Source organism: Microtus oregoni, unplaced genomic scaffold, assembly GCF_018167655.1.
Source record: "Microtus oregoni isolate MIOR12 unplaced genomic scaffold, Mior012 000079F_ref0000094, whole genome shotgun sequence".
Classification (NCBI taxonomy): Eukaryota; Metazoa; Chordata; class Mammalia; order Rodentia; family Cricetidae; genus Microtus; species Microtus oregoni.
In genome coordinates, this window is record NW_024544537.1 from 4,006,345 (window position 1) to 4,012,344 (window position 6,000).

At 42.5% G+C, this 6,000-nt stretch overlaps 1 pseudogene; it reads right to left on the reverse strand.

Annotated features, from left to right (window-relative positions):
* LOC121441595 overlaps nt 1-4,726 on the reverse strand; it is a 103,018-nt pseudogene extending 98,292 nt beyond the window's left edge.
* Between the last annotated feature and the right edge of the window lie 1,274 nt (nt 4,727-6,000).

Consider the following 6,000-nt stretch of genomic DNA (forward strand, 5'->3'; position numbering starts at 1 on the left):
AATGTAAGGCTAAGCACCCAGCCTGTGCTGGGGCCCAGATAGGAACCTGTATTGATGCAGGCTAGTGAAACTGATGGGCAAATGCCGCTCCATGAACCTGCCGCACCATGTCTCCATTGTCACGACAAGGTGCTTACTAGGAATCCACCACGTTTTTGTGCGTGCACTTGCACGCAGCTTTGGAGCACTTTGCAATGGAAGTGGGGGTGGGACAAAAGAGCGGTCAGCAAGGGAAAACATAGAGAGAGATGAAAATGGAGGCAGGACAAAGCGCAGTCGCAAATGAACAAAGAAAGAAAAGCAGAAGAGGAGGGACAGAAACACCATACATAAAAAAAAAAACAGACTTTGAATGTAATTTGCTTTAAGTTAGATTGTTGCAATTTAAAAAAGGTTTTTACGTGCCCACATAAGGGCATTTGAAATTGGCTAGGACTCTCAAGAAACCCACTTTAAATGCATGCCTCTGACACGAGCCCCTTGCAGTGGATCCACCAGAATGGCACTGAGTTAGGAAACGGGGAGGGGGGGGCAGGGGGGGTACATGAGAAATTGGCTGGGAATGTATGCCAGCAACCAAAATTTCATCTCAGCAGGAGGCCCAGCCTCTGCCGCACAGGTGTCAAGCTTTTGGCACAGCCCGTGACTTCAATGAAAGCACAAAAAGCTAATGGGTCACCTCAAAACCCTACCCACATGCAATTTAAAAAACGGAACTCATTGTCCGCTATGTTCAGCTAGTCCGGATTTATCCCATGCTTTTTCAGACCTAGGCCAGCTGGCCTTGGTGAGATCCCAATAGATCATCCCCATTGTCTTAGTGTGTGGGTGCACCCCTCGTGGTCCTGAGTTCCTTGCTCGTGCTCCGTCTCCTTCTGCTCCTGATTTGGACCTTGAGATTTCTGTCCGGTGCTCTCATGTGGGTCTCTGTCTCTGTCTCCTTTCATCGCCTGATGAAGGTTAATATTCATGAGGATGCCTATGTGTTTGTCTTTGGATTCACCTTCTTATTTAGCTTCTCTAGGAACATGAATTATAAGCTCAATGTCCTTTATTTATGGCTAGAAACCAAATATGAGTGAGTACATCCCATGTTCCTCTTTTTGGGTCTGGCTTACCTCACTCAGGATAGTGTTTTGGAGCCTAGGCAGTTTGGATGCTCACCTTACGAGACCTGGATAGAGGTGGGCAGTCCTTGGGCTTCCCATAGGTCAGGGAACCCTGATTGCTCTTCGAGCACATGAGGGAGGGGGACTTGATCGGGGGAGGGGGAGGGAAATGGGAAGCGGTTGTGGGGACGAGGCAGAAATCCTTAATAAATAAATAAATTTAAATAAAAAAAAAAAACGGAACTCACCAAGTGAAGCCGAACTTGCCTGTCAGAGCACGTGTGTAGGAAGGCCCATTTTTCCAGCATGGCTCTGGACCCCGGGTCCTGGGTCCTGGGCCCTTAAGAAAAATTGAGGCCTCTCTGTGGGAAACCTCCATATGTTAAGAAAAATTCCTAAGACAGGCGGCTCCACTGGCCCCAAGAAATACAGTTAGGTCAGATAAAAACAAATTAAAATGCCCATTGTTTTTTTTTTTTAAATTACAGCACTCTCAGGTGGTTGAACACATGGCAGGGAGACAGGAAAGCAAGGAGAACATACAAACCCAGAACCACGTGTTTCTCCTCTGGGAGCCCACTTAAATACCCTGTGGGTGTGGTCCTGACCCCAGGGAGGGGTCAGGACATGGAATGCTGGGGTTTGGAGTCTAGACTAATGCAACCCACAGGCCAGGGGGCTGGGCTGGATGCCAAGGGGCTGGGACTATCCTCCAGACTTAACAATCTATGCTCCTAATTGAAGAGCACCCACATATGTAAAAAAACAAAAAACAAAAAACAGGGCCGGGTGGTGGTGGCGCATGCATTTAATCCCAGCACTCGGGAGGCAGAGGCAGGCGGATCTCTGTGAGTTCGAGACCAGCCTGGTCTACAAGAGCTAGTTCCAGGACAGGCTCCAAAAACCACAGAGAAACCCTGTCTCAAAAAAACGAAAAAAAAAAAAACATTATTAAAACGTAAATAATACATTAAACCCCACACACTACTAGTAGAAGACTTCAACACTCCTCTCTCACCAATGGACAGGTCATCCAGACAAAAACAAAACAAAGAAATAAGAGAACTAACAGATGTCATGAATCAAATGGATTTAATAGGCATCTATAGAACATTCCAACCAAACACAACTGAATATACCTTCTTCTCAGCACCTCATGGAACCTTCTCTAAATTGATTACATACTTGGTAACAAAGTAATCCTCCACAGATACAAAAAAGTTGGACTAACCCACTGTGTCTTATCAGATCACTATGAATTTAAGTTAGAATGTAACAACAATACTACTCTCAGAAAGCCTACAAACTCATGGAAATTGAAAGGTGAACTACTGAACCATCCCTGAGTCAACGAAGAAATAAATAAAGAAAATTAAGACTTCCTTGAATTCAACGAACATTAAGGCAAAACATATCCAAACCTATGGGACACTATGAAAACAGTGTTAAGAGGAAAGTTCATAGCACTAAGTGCCCACATAAAGTAAACAGAGAAAGCAGACATTACTGACTTAACAGCACACCTGAAAGCTCTAGAACAAAAAGAAGCAGACTCACCCAGGAGGAGTAAAAGTCAGGAAATAATCAAATGGAGGGCTGAAATCAACAAAATAGAAACAAAGAAAACAACACAAAAAATCAATGAAACAAAGAGCTGGTTCTTTGAGAAAATCAACAAGATAGACAAACCCTTATCCAATCTAATCAAAAGACAGAGAGATAACATCCAAATTAACAAAATCAGAAATGAAAAGGTGGGCATAACAACAGACACTGAGGAAATTCAGAGAATCATTAGGTCATGCTACAAAAACCTGTACTCCACAAAATTGGAAATTGTAACAGAAATGGACAATTTTGTTAGATAGATAACATATACCGAAATTAAATCAAGGCCAAGTGAACAATTGAAATAGACCTATAAACTTCAAGGAAATAGGAGTTTTCACCAAAAAATCTCCCAACCACAGACAGCCCATGGTCAGATGGTTTCAGTGCAGAATGCTACCAGAACTTCCAAGAAGAGCTAATACCTATACTCTTCAAAGTGTTCCACATAATAGAAACAGAAAGGACATTGCCAAAATCTGTTTTATGAAGTTACAGTTACCTTGATAACAAAACCACACAAAAACTCAACCAAGAAAGAGAATTATGGACCAATCTCACTGATGAACATGATGCAAAAATACTCAATAAAATACTGCCAAACCGAATCCAGGATTTATCCCTACTGCATGTACTGGCTTTCTGGGAGCCTGTTTTCTTCAGATGTATACGTTGCTCTCAGCCTAGACATAGTAGGGAGTGCTTTGGACCTTCCACAAAGCAATGTGCCTTACCCTCTCTGAGGATTGGATAGGGGTGGGGTGGTATTGCGAGAGCTCCTTCAGCTCCTTTAGCCAATAGCCACTGAGATACCAGCCCATTGGGGTGTGGTCTCTCTCCCTTTAAAAAAGTGACCACTTCCCTCTGCTCTCTCTCTGGCTTCCGGCTCCACTTCCAGCAACTAGGCTCCTTTCCTGACTGTGCAGAGGGCTGTTGTCTGGGACAGTGATCTGTAAGTTTTCCCCTTTAAATAAATAACCATTCGATTAATCATAATTCCAAACTGGTGTGGGATTGTTTGTGATTTACGCCTTCATCTGGCGCCCAAATGTTTGATTTTAGGACCCCTCCTTCCCCTCCCCCCCTGGGCTGGCTGCCGCCAGCTTGGTTTGACACGAGCCCTTCCTCAGCCATGGCCTGTGCCCTGCCTCCCCTCGTGGATTTAAACTCCCCAGGCCCGCATTGTCTCTGCCTGCCTGGTTTGCTCTTTTCTGAGTCATTTTTAAATCTCCCTTGCAAGCAGTGCTTAAGTGGCGTGAACCAGAGCTGCAACCCCTCAGGGCGACTCTGTCATGTGGAGGCATAGGCCGCTTCTTGGTTGCTCTTCTCTACCCCTGGATTCTGGGTTTCTGGTTCCATGGATGGAATTGATTTAATTACATTTACTTTGCTGAGAAACTCACATTTCCCAGTTTTTAACAACTACTAAGGCTGACAATGAAACAGGACCCCGTTTTCGTCACTTTTGCAGCAGTTCTAGTCGTGACTCCGCAACAATGCCACCTGCTGGATAATAGGTAATATGGCAGTTTTTGTTTCCATTGCAAATTTTACTGCTTTTTTTTTTTTAACTAATACAATGGATTATATCATGCAAGGTTTATATGATCATGGGGATACCTTAATTTACTTGTTACTAGGTTTCAGTTTTCTTTTCCATATTCTATCATTAAGGAAGAATATGACACTCCTAAGAACGATAGAATCTTTATGGACTAATAATGAACAACTAGTTGAAAGGATTAAATAATTTTTGGAACTGATGTAAATTGTGTAGATTTTTTTCTGTCTCTCTGATCTATACACCCCTCCCAGTAACACTTTACAATGAAAGATATTTATTGATCACCTGGCAGTTTTTAACTTAACCCTCATTCTTTTTCCCTAGTTTCCCCTATTTACGGCCAATTTGTGACAAATAATGGAAAATTTCAGTTCCTTTCCCACTTTTCTGCTCTTTACCTGAATAAAGCCACTGTGGTGGTGGGGTTGCTCTTCCATTTGCCCATAGGTACGCCTCCCAGTCCTTACATATATAGCTTAAATATTAAGGATTGCAAAAATAATGTTACCTTTGCTGAAATTATACAGCAAAGAACAGTTGGTAAAAATAAGAAATATATACATTTACCCCAGTTCTTTCTAAGGATTAGAAGTTATAATGCATTACATTTTTTATATAGAATTATTTCTTGTTATAAGCCATGGACTAAATTTAGTGCATTAATCTGCTTCAGTGATACCTGCTTTTTCCTCAATCAAATCTTAAATAAGTATAACTTATATCATCCTTAGCTTATAACTCAATTTCCACAGATCAATACCACCATTCTTGGCAATCCTAGCCTTGACTGAAGTTAGGTAATAAAATTCAGAAAGCATATACTACACTAGACATAAGAGAACATTTTGTTTATGGCTAATTATCTGCTCAAAAACCAAAAATAAGTACTAAAATTTTCCCATCATTTTGGAAATGCCTATGTTATACCTAGTTTGGCTTCTGATCTTAAAAATCTATGGAAGATTTTCTCAAGCAATCTTTAATTATTCTTCCCATCCTTCCAGCCACCCTGCTCCATATTCTATCTGTGCACTTAAAAAAAAGTATGTATTCTCTCTCTGTCTTCCTTCCTTTTGTTTGTGTTTTTTCAGTGTCTGGATGAGGCAAATCTTACTCTTGATCAAGAAGATGTGATTGGAAGAGAAAACACTGGGATTTAGGAAGTGTGGTTGTTAGCACTTAGGCATTATGCTAGCCTTCGCCCTGGGGACCTGGCAGGTTGTGCTTAGGTGGTACTCTGACAATACTGCGACCTGTTTGGGGTCCTGACAACATCATCCACTATGTCACTACAGCACACGTGCTAGGCCGTGTCAAAGCAGGCGAATCAGGCAGCCTCTCTCACTCCCCCTCCTCTTCCTCCTCTTTCCTCCTCTTTTCCTCCATTGCTCCTGTCTCCAGAGGCCACCCCTTCAACCCCTTCCTGTCCCCATTCCCTTCCCCCATAGAAAAAAACCCTCCCAATGAGCCCTGTTGCATGATCCCTCTCCCCTTTTTTTAAAGTATAACAGTCGTGGTGACTGTGTCTTTTTCCCATTTACTGGGGTCCAGATTTACAGTCTTATTCAATTGATTACTCTGCAAAGAACTGGTGCACAGAACATGAAGGACGAAGGGGAAAGGGGCCACTGTCCAGGCCATCAAATTCCGGGAACGAGAAGTGGACCTTTGTGCAAACCTTTTACTGGGTGGAGAGGATTAAAACATTTGAATAAAAAT